This window comes from Echiichthys vipera (genome assembly GCF_963691815.1).
Source record: "Echiichthys vipera genome assembly, chromosome: X".
In the NCBI taxonomy this organism is placed as follows: domain Eukaryota; kingdom Metazoa; phylum Chordata; class Actinopteri; order Perciformes; family Trachinidae; genus Echiichthys; species Echiichthys vipera.
This window is the reverse complement of record NC_139825.1, coordinates 40,535,941-40,548,352: the sequence shown is the minus strand read 5'-3', so window position 1 is coordinate 40,548,352 and position 12,412 is coordinate 40,535,941.

The following is a 12,412-nucleotide window of genomic DNA, read 5'->3' as shown; positions in this document are numbered from 1 at the left end:
ATTAGTTTTTCTATCAGCATGTCAATAGCCTATATGCCAGGAATGGTCAATGAACAGTGGTAATGGTTATGAAAATTGCGGTAAAACAAATGCAATCCCTGCAGTATATGAGGCAATGAGTTCCACCAGTGTCAATAACACATCAAATCTCTCACTGAAGAGTGATGGGACATCTCTCTACAGCCTGGGGAATCTGATCCAGGAGGAAGCTGATCCTGTTGTGTATTGAAGCCCTTACTAACACAGAAATTCAGTTTGGGTAGTTCAGAATACATCAGTAAATGTTAATTTCACTCTTTTGCTGTTGTGTGCCTGGACTGTATTGTGATAACATTACTCATTCTATACTTTCTGAATATTGGAGGCATGCTGTTGGAAAAATCACAATAAGAGTGTGGAAGCATTTCAGTAATGTTAATCTTCTGTTAAATGTATAATGAATTGTTGGACGGATTGTTCTAGTGTATTCTCCCAGGGCCCAATTAAACAGTTTCACTTTTTGCCTGCAGTGTGAATGTGTGTTTTCTCTGCTGACAAAGACGCTTGACGCTCATTTCTTCTCCCTCTGTCACGGTAGTGTCTTTATTCAAACAGGCATACAGTATACAGTGCTCTGTAATAATAGAAGTCACAATCCATGGGGGAAATAGTCTCAATTCAGAAACAGAATATGTCTGCAAATCAACAAGTTAGCACCCACATTCTCATTTCAATGGGAAAACAATTCTACAGACAACACATGGAGGTTAAACAATAATGGGACAATACAATCAGAGTTGGCCTCACTCTATTGATTGCCTTGTCATCATGTTCTCCTATATAATGTGTTTGTGCAAGCAGCAAGTGGCAACACACATGCATGTGCAATGTTTGCAAATGAAAGACCTTTATTTAAATAAGACCACAACAGACGGTGAATGTTCTCACTGCTTTATTTTATTAGGAAGACAGCGTTTAACATTTATGATATGAAGCTCAGCTTAAGTATAACCAGGAATACTAATATTATTCCTTCTCATTCTCCTCTCTCTCCGCCTCATCTTCTGCTTCGTCTTATCGGCTGATTAGGGGCGTTTAATTTTTTAATTAAGCCAATAAGATTTAGCCATAATCTCTAGCAGCAAATCACACCTTTGCTGTCAACAATTAAATTTGTTCTCTCTCTGTTGTTGTCAGCTGTTGGTTCAGTGCAAATTGTTGTAACCCTCCTCCGCCCCATTTTTTTAATTCCAGCATCCAAGTCTGTGCTCACCAGAAGCCCGCTTATCTTCTCATCCAACCAGATCATTATCCTCTTCATTCACCACCACCACCAGTGTCAGGACTCCATATGGGAGTAGCTACACTACTCACAGCTTCTCTTACCCCTTTGAAATATAATGATATCATGATCTAATCACCAAAGACTTTTAACTCATCAGGCCATGCTGATATTAGAGTTATGAATGGATTGGTCAGGATTGAGGTTGCAGGTTTACAACATTTTTATTAGCGTGAAGTATCTAGGCCCTATGGCAATGTTGATAAGTCGCTTTGTCAGTCCATCCCTTTGGTCTGACGTATCTCGACAACTCTTGGATGAACTGAACTTACATCACACACACACACAGGTGATAAAACCTCAGAATTTTGGTGAGCCCATGCATTTTTCTCTAGTCCCACCAGCTGGTCAAAGTTTTTACACAGCCAGTATCAACAAAATCTAATACATGGAATAGCTCAGACTTTTACCGTAGTGCCACCATGAGGTTGACAGCAGACACAGCCTAGTCCTGGATTTAATTAAATTTAACATGGAGAATCTTCATACAAAGGCAGTTTAGTCCAGGAGGCTTAATCTGTTTCTGGTGTGCTGTATCCTGCACTATATCTGCTAAACATCTGCATGTTTGCATTGTTGTGAGCCATATACACTGGAGATAAAATTTTGGGAATAAAGTATTGATACTTGATTTATTCAGAAATATTGTTATTTTTTATTATTCAGAATTTGAATTTGTGGCTATACCACTACTGTACTAGCATGTTTGTTTTTTTAAATAACCAAGGCACTAAACACACAAAAACCTTAATTTTGTGAAAAAAGCAGTGAGCAAAATTAGTGAACAATAACTACTGTGTCAGAAGAGAAGATTTAAGCAATGTTTTCTTAGGGCTGTGGGATTTAAAAATGAATAGGAAGTGTAGAGGCCCTTGCTTTGAATGACTTCGGCAAGTCTGCACGCTCTGGTTTGATCTTGGTCCATTCTTCTTCTGTTGCTTCCACAGTTCGGTAACTGTAGTGGGTTTCATAGTCATTACTTTGTTGCCAAGGATTTTACCTGAGATTCTCTATGGGGTTTAGGTCTGGACTCTAAAACTTCCTCCTCCAAAATTTAACTGACTTTGTTTCACACTTTGGGTTCAGTTGTTCCCAGTCCGACGCTGAACGTAATGTTTCCCATCAGAAACTTTAGCAATGTCATGTCATGGTTTGGGGACATTTTCTGCAGCAGGGGTTGGGCTCTTGTACAGCTACATGGCTGGGTGAATGCAAATGTGTATGTGAACCTCCTTCAGCAACATGCAACACCTCCACTGAAATTGTCTCCCAATCAGCTGCAATTTCCATGCAAGACAATGTCCCCCGTCACACTGCAAAAAAGGTTAAGCAGTTCCTTGAAGCTAAGAATATTGAAACAATGGCCAGCCCAGAGTCTAGATCTAATGTTGCGTTCAAACCAAACGCGAATGACACAAATACAATCGCTTCAGACGCTTGTATCGCACCGCTTGCTCATATTTGTCACATTTTTTATCATCGCTTCGTTTGCGTCTCTCGCATATAGCAGCTGAGGTGGTTAGCTAACTGAAGCTAACCCCAGGCTCAGCCTACTCTGCTGTTTTGCTAAATCGAAAGTTATGCAAGTGTTAACCAGGGGTCTGAATGCTTTTAAAAGAACAGAAATGTGTTCTCAGAGGAAGTGTTTGGCTCTTAAAAGAGCCGTTGTGTTGTAGTGAGATCAGGCCGTCAGTGATTTATCCTCCGAAGCCGTACAGGTGCTGCCCGGTCTCCTCCTCTGCTTCACTCTGCATTGGCGGCTGTATTGTTGTTGTTCTTCTTCTTCTGGATTTCAGGCAGACTAGATGCCTGAAGGCACGTGGCTGCCACCCACAGTTCATAGTTATATCCATTATATTATATCCAGAGAAACCGACTGGTTTCCCCCAAGGACTGCAACAATAGCGGCTTTGGTGATCCCCTGGATGTTTCACGGAGAATTTTGATGACCCTTAACTCAATCTCAACGCAATGTCCCCTGAAAAGTTCAATATTTTTAACTTCATTTACGTCGCTCCAGACGCTCCAGATGCGGCAGACGCTCTAGGTGTTGTAGAGTTGTCGCTCAATTTTGCCTCCTTGGCGTTTGATGTGAACGCCCCATAAACCTCATAGAGGATCTCTGGAAAATCCTCAGAGTCACTGAAGAATTGAAGAATCCTCAAAGTAATGGCTAAGAAACCCACTACAGTTACCAAACTGTGGAAGAGACTGAAGAAGAACGGACCAAGATCAAACCAGAGCAGTGTGAGAAACTAGTGATGTCCTGTGGCTGCAGATGTGCTGAAGTCATTCAAAGCAAGGACCTCTACACTTCCTATTCATTTTGAATCCTATAACCCTAAGAAAACATTGTTTAAATCTTCTCTTCTCACAGAGTGGTTACTGTTCTCTGTTTTTGCTCGAGGCTTTTTTTCACAAAATTAAGTTTTTTGTTTAAATGCCTTGGTTATTTAAAAAAAAGACATGCTCCGAGCTTGTGCAGCCACAGAGGGAAGCCGGATACTGTTCGTCTACACACACTAAAATGCCTAAAATGCCATGACACAAAGCTGGATTTAAATCGGCAAAATATATTTTTAAGTACAGCCTCAGACACAGCATGGTTTTAAAATGTTGTCCTGTTTACTTGTGGAGGAGCATGCAACCATTCAGTTTAAGTTAACACGTATTTTAACTGTGGATTTAAGAAGAAGAAAGTCAAGACTGTGGCCGTCTTTATTATAACGCAGTGTGTGTGTCTTGCCCAAGCCAATAGCAAATTTGCACAAAGGATCATGTTAAGTTGGTTACATTTTATGAGACGAAAAAAAAACAAGCCATTGTTCAAAGGCTTCTTTTTTTTTATTTCCATGATGATGACACAACATGAAATGTTTCTTATTCCTGTGTTTTGTTATCCTTCTCCATCGTGATTGGAGCAAATTGACAAATTATAGACAGCCCATTTCATGCTTGTGTGCATGCTGAAGGTAAAGTGCAGTGACAGCTCAGAGAAATGTGCAGCCTGTTTAGTTGCGTAATCATTACTGATGAAGGACTGAAAAGAAGCAGTAAACAGTACACACTGTTTTCCATTACTACTCCTGACAGTTACTGATGATGTGAAACCTGTGCCTTGTACCTCAGTGATCCCGGGGCATCATGTGCTATTCATAACCCATGACAGACAGGTTGTCCTACTGCAACACCAGACCTAAACTGACCGGAAAGATTAAAATTTTTAAAAACAGTGATTTAATGTAGTTGCAGCTTGAGTTTGATAACACACAGGGAAGTCTTTTAAATAAAAACTAAATACAGATTGTCAGAGGTGACAGAGATACTCTTTTGTCTCTCCACAGCACAAACAGGTCCTGCTGAGAAAGACTGATACTACACCACATTTAAAGCACAGACACTGACCCATGACAGGCTAAGTGGAAATAGACAAAGGATATTGATTGAATTGGAACCTCTTGAGATCTTTACAGGGAACATGCAGGGCTGACCTGATTTTCGAAAGCTGTGCATTGATTGCCGGAGATTACGCGATGCTGTTATTTCCTCTTAGTTTGTAAACATTGCAAGAATTATGTTTCTGCATGTTATACTTACAAAAGAAAACTGAATCATGAAATGTGGTTTAACACGTGAGCTCCTGAACTGGGCCTGAACATGTGTAATTTTGTGCTCATCATTTTATTTGATCATGCTGTATACATTAATTTTAAAAGAGATACTTTGCCCTCTTCATTTCAAGTCTTTGTAATTTAGGCGTTACTATATGAATGGTGTTTGGTCCATCTCTATGAAGTAAACTCCACGGAGAGGAGCATCAGAGATCTGCTGAAATCTTCACATCATCTAGCAGATTTCGGCCAAATTTGACAACTTGAAATGACACTCTGGTGATTAATGATGTTCACATATAATCCTCAATGAGTAAAAAAGCTACTGAGTGTAACTCTAATTTTCTTTTTAAATGTATTGATGGTTAAGTAGGATCCTGCGGTGCCCTCTGTGAACTGTTAAAGCATACCATTTTAGAGATTTTCACATATGCAGTCCGAATAACGAGAGGGGAGTCAGTTGTTGTAATCTGGAGATTCCCTTTGTAGCACACAACAGGCGATTTTTCCGTGTCAGACACGTCTGTCCAAGGATTTCAATGTAAAACCTTACGAACAGAACTTCCGTAACCTCAGCGTCTCTCTAGTTAGACATTTTCGTAGGCTGCTTTTGTGAAAATCATCCTTCCTCCTCACCCTCAGATGTTTTCTAGTATCGGTGAGCCCTATGTCATCAACACACTTGTTCACGAAGAATACTTTGCACAATGAGTGGATCTACAGTATTCACACATGATCAGAAATCAAACACAGACTTTGTAGTAGAAATCTGGCATGGTAAACTAAGTTTGATGTCTGATCCATCTGATTCAGACATTTGCCTTTCTAACATACAGCTTTGCTGGGTAAAGTAGATAATTTTAGTTTTTCGGTGCATGTGTGAAAAGAGCTTATGTTGACACGTTATTTTGATACAGGTGTTGAGTTTACTGTGAATAAAAAGGAATAGATAAAAGCTCATTTTGAAAAAAAATCACCTGTATTAAAACAATATACCAACAAGAATCTAGGTATCCTTTGTTGTCACGTGGCAAGGCTTTGTACTGATCATGTTTAGCTGTGTACAACATTGACTAATCTGTACATTTCTATCAAACATCTTTCATTTTTCAAACGCGGATTGAAGAACTACACATGTTTTGTTGCCTCTGGAGGCTGATGAACCCCCTTAAGTCCTCGCTTAATTGCTTTGCAAAATCTTGTCATGTGAGTGAATCCCACTGTCACTGCAGTTGCCTGGCAGCAGAGGAGGCAACCAGGAGTCTCGTGGGATGACTGCTGCAGGGGGTGCGAATGCAGGGTGAAGTCATCATTCTGCAAATTGTGGTTTCTCTCAAAAGTTTGAATGCAGTGAAATTTAGTTAGTATGTTTGTTAGTGTATTTGAATTATTCTTTCACCTTGATTGTAAAATACTATCTTGGAGTTTTGCAATTATCTGTGAGCGAACTCTACATGTCTTTTCCCCAGTTTGTTTCACTGCCTTTGATGGCCTTTGATGAACTCAGTGGAGTAGTCAAAAAAAAAGCTCCTTTGAAACCTCTGAGGTCAACTCATTATAATCATGCCTACTCAAGCTGACAAAGGCAGATGAGGGAAACCTTTGAAATTTCCTTTGTTCTCCACTGTCAGACCAGACAAGAGTGCATCCACTAGGCCACAGCACAGCTCTCCTTACAAGCTGGGGAAAGCATCGCAGCCAATTTGAGGCCAAGTCAATCAGCACAGTAGCAGAGGGAATGCTGGACTGTTGTTGATAATCTCCCCAGAGAACATGCTCTATCATGCCTTTGGTTCATTAACTCCCCAACCAATTGTAGTCCATCCTCAAAGTTCAGCTCTGTGTACTGGTTGTGTTCTCATTAAAGCCAAAGGATCCCTGACAACGGGGCCCATTAAAGACCTCCAACAACCTGCCTCATCTGAAGCAAGTGTGCTGTTTCACCATATTGTCAAACAACACAATGACAACAACATGTCCAGCAATGGCCTATTTAAATACTACAATAAAACAATTGAACATGTGTTAAATTACTTAAATAATGGACACACATAAGACAAACTTGCGATCTTTAAACTGCTATTAAAATTTACATCATAAATGTGTAGACAGTATGTTACTGCTTTGCGATATGTGGTACACTAGGCAGATTATGCAACTTTTTCACCAAATCATTAAAAATGTAGTCATCACAGTTAGTATTCAGTCGTTAATAAAGGCCTAAAGACTAAAGACAATTAAAACAAGAATATTTGGGCGGAATGATGTCATGCCCCTAGCCCAATTTCAGCAATTTCATATTGGTTGTAGATGTATTTCTCAATATTTATCAACAGTTCTCAATTATTAGTTTTGAAAAAGATTCTGATACTTTTTTATTTCCATCTTGACAGGCAACTCCTTTGAAAACTGACGTTACTTTTAGCCAAGCTAGCATGGCTCTAGGGATGGCAACGCCGATCTGTCAGTTAGTCGCTCTTTCACTTTGGTCTCACGAATTGTTGGATGGATTGCCCTAAAATATATGTATTGTGAGATGACGTAGTATAAAGAGTGAGAAAGTCTGCTAAGGGAGGATGGATGTAACAAACAAACAGGACTTTAATCAGGGAGATTACTGTTTGTGTCCCATGGGAAACCGAAAGTCAACATAAAGGCTTTCCGCTAATTTTAACTTATATATTAAACCTGCATTACATACTTAACTAAGAAACAAAGAACATTCGAAAGGTACCTATTATAACCCAAAGCATGTTTTTTCCTAAACCTAACCCTGTGGTTTTGCTTGACTTTACAAAAGTGACCACATGTTTAAAACAGTAGTGGGGAGTGTACCTATGTTCCCCGGGTCCTTTGTTCCCCGCTTTGTATGTGACGGAATTTTTTTTCTTACGAGATCAGGATGTTCCATAATATTTTACTCGCAGATCAGTCTGTTAACATGAGGCGGAGTAAATTTGGAGAAGTTTGCCAAACGACCGAACCAATCAGTGTTGGTTTTGAGGCGGGTCGAAGTGTGACACAACGAGAAGCGACTGTTCAACATAACCAACATGGCGGCTTGAGATGAGTGCAGCTATCGAGCAAGCTGCTCGCTAATGCTTTTTTCTCTTGGATCCTTCTGTTGGAATATGTACCAGGCACCTGAAATTGTGCCTTTTATCTGTAAATTTGCATTACACAAACGGCAAATAACCTTTACCGACATGTTGAGCTTTGCCTCGACTCTGCGGGTATGTGTTATGCTTTGTTGATCTGATTGGTTGATTCGGCCTGTATGGTGGTGATAGACAGATAGTTTATCCAATCAGCAACCGGTATTTTCCATCCCTTCCCAAAAGATCTCCAAATGAGAGTTCCCAAATGGATCTGCAGAGCAAATGAGAAGTATGCCAACATAGAGATGACCCCCCGTTTTGCACGAGTTGCAGGCGACACGAACATACAGAGAGTTACAGTAATCCAGCGGTGAAGAAATAAAGGCATAGATCACTCTCTCTGGATCTTTGGGAGGAAGATAGGCCTTAAACCTTACATGAGCGCGGGATTTAGGAGTAAGTGGGCCCAGAAAACCAGCAGAAAAATTATGGACATTTGGCAAACATAATAATCTCAGTTTTTTTTTCATTAAGGTTGAGAAAATGTATCTCCATCTAAGTTTTTACATCTGATAAGCAATGGCTGCAATGAGTCCTTACTATTGGACTTTAAAGGAATATAGATTTGTACATCTTCAGCAAAACAGTTGAAAGAAATGTTGTGTTTCACTCAGATGGATCCCAGGGGCAGCAAGTACAGTAAAAACAGAATAGGGCCCAAAATAGAGCCTTGAGGGACTCCACAGGTGAGAGGGGCAGCAGTAGAGAAAAATTCCCCGACGTGAACTGCAAACTCCTGTCAGACAGATAAGACTTGAACCATTTGAGGGCAGTACCTGTGATGCCTACGCACTGTTCTAATCGTAACAGAAGGGTCCTGTGATCCACAGCGCGAAGGTAGTTGACAGGTCTAGGAGCACAAGACAGCAGAGTTACCTGCATCAATAGTTAAAATAAGATCATTAAAAACTCTTTAAAGGGCCGTTGCGATACTGTGGCACGGTTTAAAGCTAGACTGGCATTTTCATTGATGCCATGGAGAGTTAAAAATTACTGTAGCTGAACAAAGACCTTCTCCAGAACCTTAGACAGAAACGGTATCTTGGAGATTGGTCTGAAATTAGAAACAACAGAGGGGTCTAGATTTTTCTTTTTGATTAGAGGTTTTACTACAGCATGTTTAAAGGCAGCTGGGACACAGCCTGAACAGAGACAAGTGTTTATAACAACAAGAACACTTGAACCAACAGTTTAAAAAACTTCTATGAGAAAAAAGGAGGGAATGTTTTCAGAAGGGCAGTTCGTAGATCGCAGACCCTTCACTGTATCTGTAAGTGATGACAGCGATACAGACTCAAACTGGTCGAAAACAGCTGGGCACATCGGTATAACAACAAAGGGTGTATATCTTAGACCTGAGAGCAGAGATTTTTCTGTTAAAAAAATTAACAAAGTCTTCAAAAAGGGAAGCTGATGGAAGGAACCTCACAGGGATTTACAAGAGAGTTAATAAAGTTAAAGAAAACTTGAGGCTCGTGAATTCTTGTTTGGACAAGATTAGATAGATACTTTGTTTTAGCCTCTTCGTGTTAGCATGATAACACTTTAAACAAAGATGGTACAAGTGTCTGTTGTGTATTTCTAAAGCCATCTTGGAAGATCTGATTATGGAGCATAGCAGTTGCGTCATGAAGTCTTTTCAGCAGCTTCTGTTGTTGTCAAATCAAACTGTCAATCAGTGTATTGTCTAATACTTATACCAGTTTCTTACAACATTTCAGCTTGTGATTGAGTATGCAATTTGTAAAACCTTAGATGCAGGACTGACAGCGTTAATTTCCCAAGGACAAAGATGAAGGCTGATTCTCAAAGGAATATCCTTGGGCTCTTGTGTGCAGTGTGGAACTGCCAGCTGACAATGTGACCTCCCCCCCATCTGCCTCAAATAGCCAGTGACGAATAAACCACTGCATATAAATTACACATCGCAACACTGTAACGCCATTAAAGGTGACGCATTGAGACTCACTGAAAACAAAAGAATGACATTCAAACAAAATTACTATGAATCCCCCTCTCTGGTGACCATTCAGTCATCATTGTTTTGCAAGTGTACACCCGCCTGGAGTCATCTGACAGTAGACGCCAGCTCATGTGGGTATTCAGAATCTACTCTTTGACATTTCATGTGCTTCATCCTGAAAATGGAACTTAAAGGAGTTTTTAAAAAGGGCTTTGTAATCAAATAAGACGTAACCTTTTAAGAGGGTTTTAAATGCAATGTCAAGTGTTCGGCACACTTTAATTGATTACATCTGTTCATAATATATCATCAATAATCATCTATTTCTCTTCATTTCACTTTTTTTTTGCTCACTATGCAGAATGATGAATACCAGTGGGCTACTTTGCCTATAGTCCTGCCATCTGCAGGCCGTATGATAGTACTGCAATTTCCTGAATGCACTCTTGGATATTAGAAATCTGCTAGTGCTTAATTGTGATGATGAATACCTGCAGATGGGAGGACAAATATTTAGCAAAGAAAGTTTAGTGCAGTTCAACAATATATAAATGAAAATATAACATATACTTGTGCCCCTTACTGTGACATCAGTTTTCTAATACACTCCAGTTCAACCTTCACAGTAGTTTGATAAAACAGTTATCTACAGTATATATCTATGTCTGTCTTATGTAGTGCTGTATTTGTCCCTAATGAGCTGCTGCTGCTGCTGAAACCAGGTGGTCAATATATAATCCTAATTTGATTAGTTAACTTTGAACATGTACACTTTAAAAAAAAAGAAAAACAAACAAAAACCCAACAACAATAACAAATTAAATGAGCAGTACAAATAACGCAAACTAACTATACAAATTGTCATGAACAAATAAATAAACCACCAAATAAATATTACACGTCCAACAAGGAGTAGGAAGACGTTTTCACTTAATCATAATCTGGTTTTCACTTACTAATAATCTGAACAACAGTCCTAAAGATGCTCTTATGAGGGCTACAACCCAAATATACAGCTCGTATCAGCCGTAGAGGCTAAAACAAGCCATTACCAAACATCTATCCTGCTCCATCTCTATACCTCTCAAAAATAATTGTTTTATACCTGCTCTTGATTTTAAATTGATTTAAATTATTTGTATTTGGACTTGCTGTAGTTTTATATTAAAGTTACGTAATAAGACCCATTTGCCACTAGAGGGCGCGAGAATATACTTCATCTACCGGAAGTTACAGCTTCTAGGTTTGAGGTTGGACACTGAAGACATAATGGGGTAGACGCCGCATTGGCTGCTGGGCCCAAGAAATGCGGCCGCCATCTTGGGCCGGTCATACCCGTCATGTTTCTACAGAAGAAACAAGATGCCAGAGCAATGTGCTGCATATTACTGCTCAAATCGGCGGACCACCGCAAATAGGGCTTGGGGGATTACTTTTCACACGTAAGATTTAACATTACCGTACTATCGGTAGTATTTTGTGAATAAAATATTACCAGAGAAAGCTAGGATCTTTGATATTACTGCACTGAAGTCCTAGCTAGCTAGGCTATGATTAGCGCCGTCAATGAACTGAGACTTGATAAGTCCTATTCCCTAACACTGACACATTTTCAAGGTTTCCTAAGGACAAATATGTGAGGAAGAAGTGGGAAGTGGCTTTGATGCTACACTTCACTGTACTTTACTTTACTGTAACTAACTTACTTCAGTAAGAAAGGCTGCTACACTTCACTGTACTTTACTGTAACTAACTTACTTCAGTAAAAAAGGCTGCTACACTTCACTGTACTTTACTGTAACTAACTTACTTCAGTAAGAAAGGCTGCTACACTTCACTGTACTTTACTGTAACTAACTTACTTCAGTAAGTAATGCTGCTACACTTCACTGTACTTTACTGTAACTTACTTACTTCAGTAAGAAAGGCTGCCACACTTCACTGTACTTTACTGTAACTTACTTACTTCAGTAAAAAAGGCTGCTACACTTCACTGTACTTTACTGTAACTAACTTACTTCAGTAAGAAAGGCTGCTAAACTTCACTGTACTTTACTGTAACTAACTAACTTCAGTAAGAAATGCTGCTACACTTCACTGTACTTTACTGTAACTAACTAACTTCAGTAAAAAAGGCTGCTACACTTCACTGTACTTTACTGTAACTAACTTACTTCAGTAAGAAAGGCTGCTACACTTCACTGCACTTTACTGTAACTAACTTACTTCAGTAAGAAAGGCTGCTACACTTCACTGTACTTTACTGTAACTAACTTACTTCAGTAAGAAAGGCTGCTACACTTCACTGTACTTTACTGTAACTAACTTACTTCAGTAAGAAAGGCTGCTACACTTCACT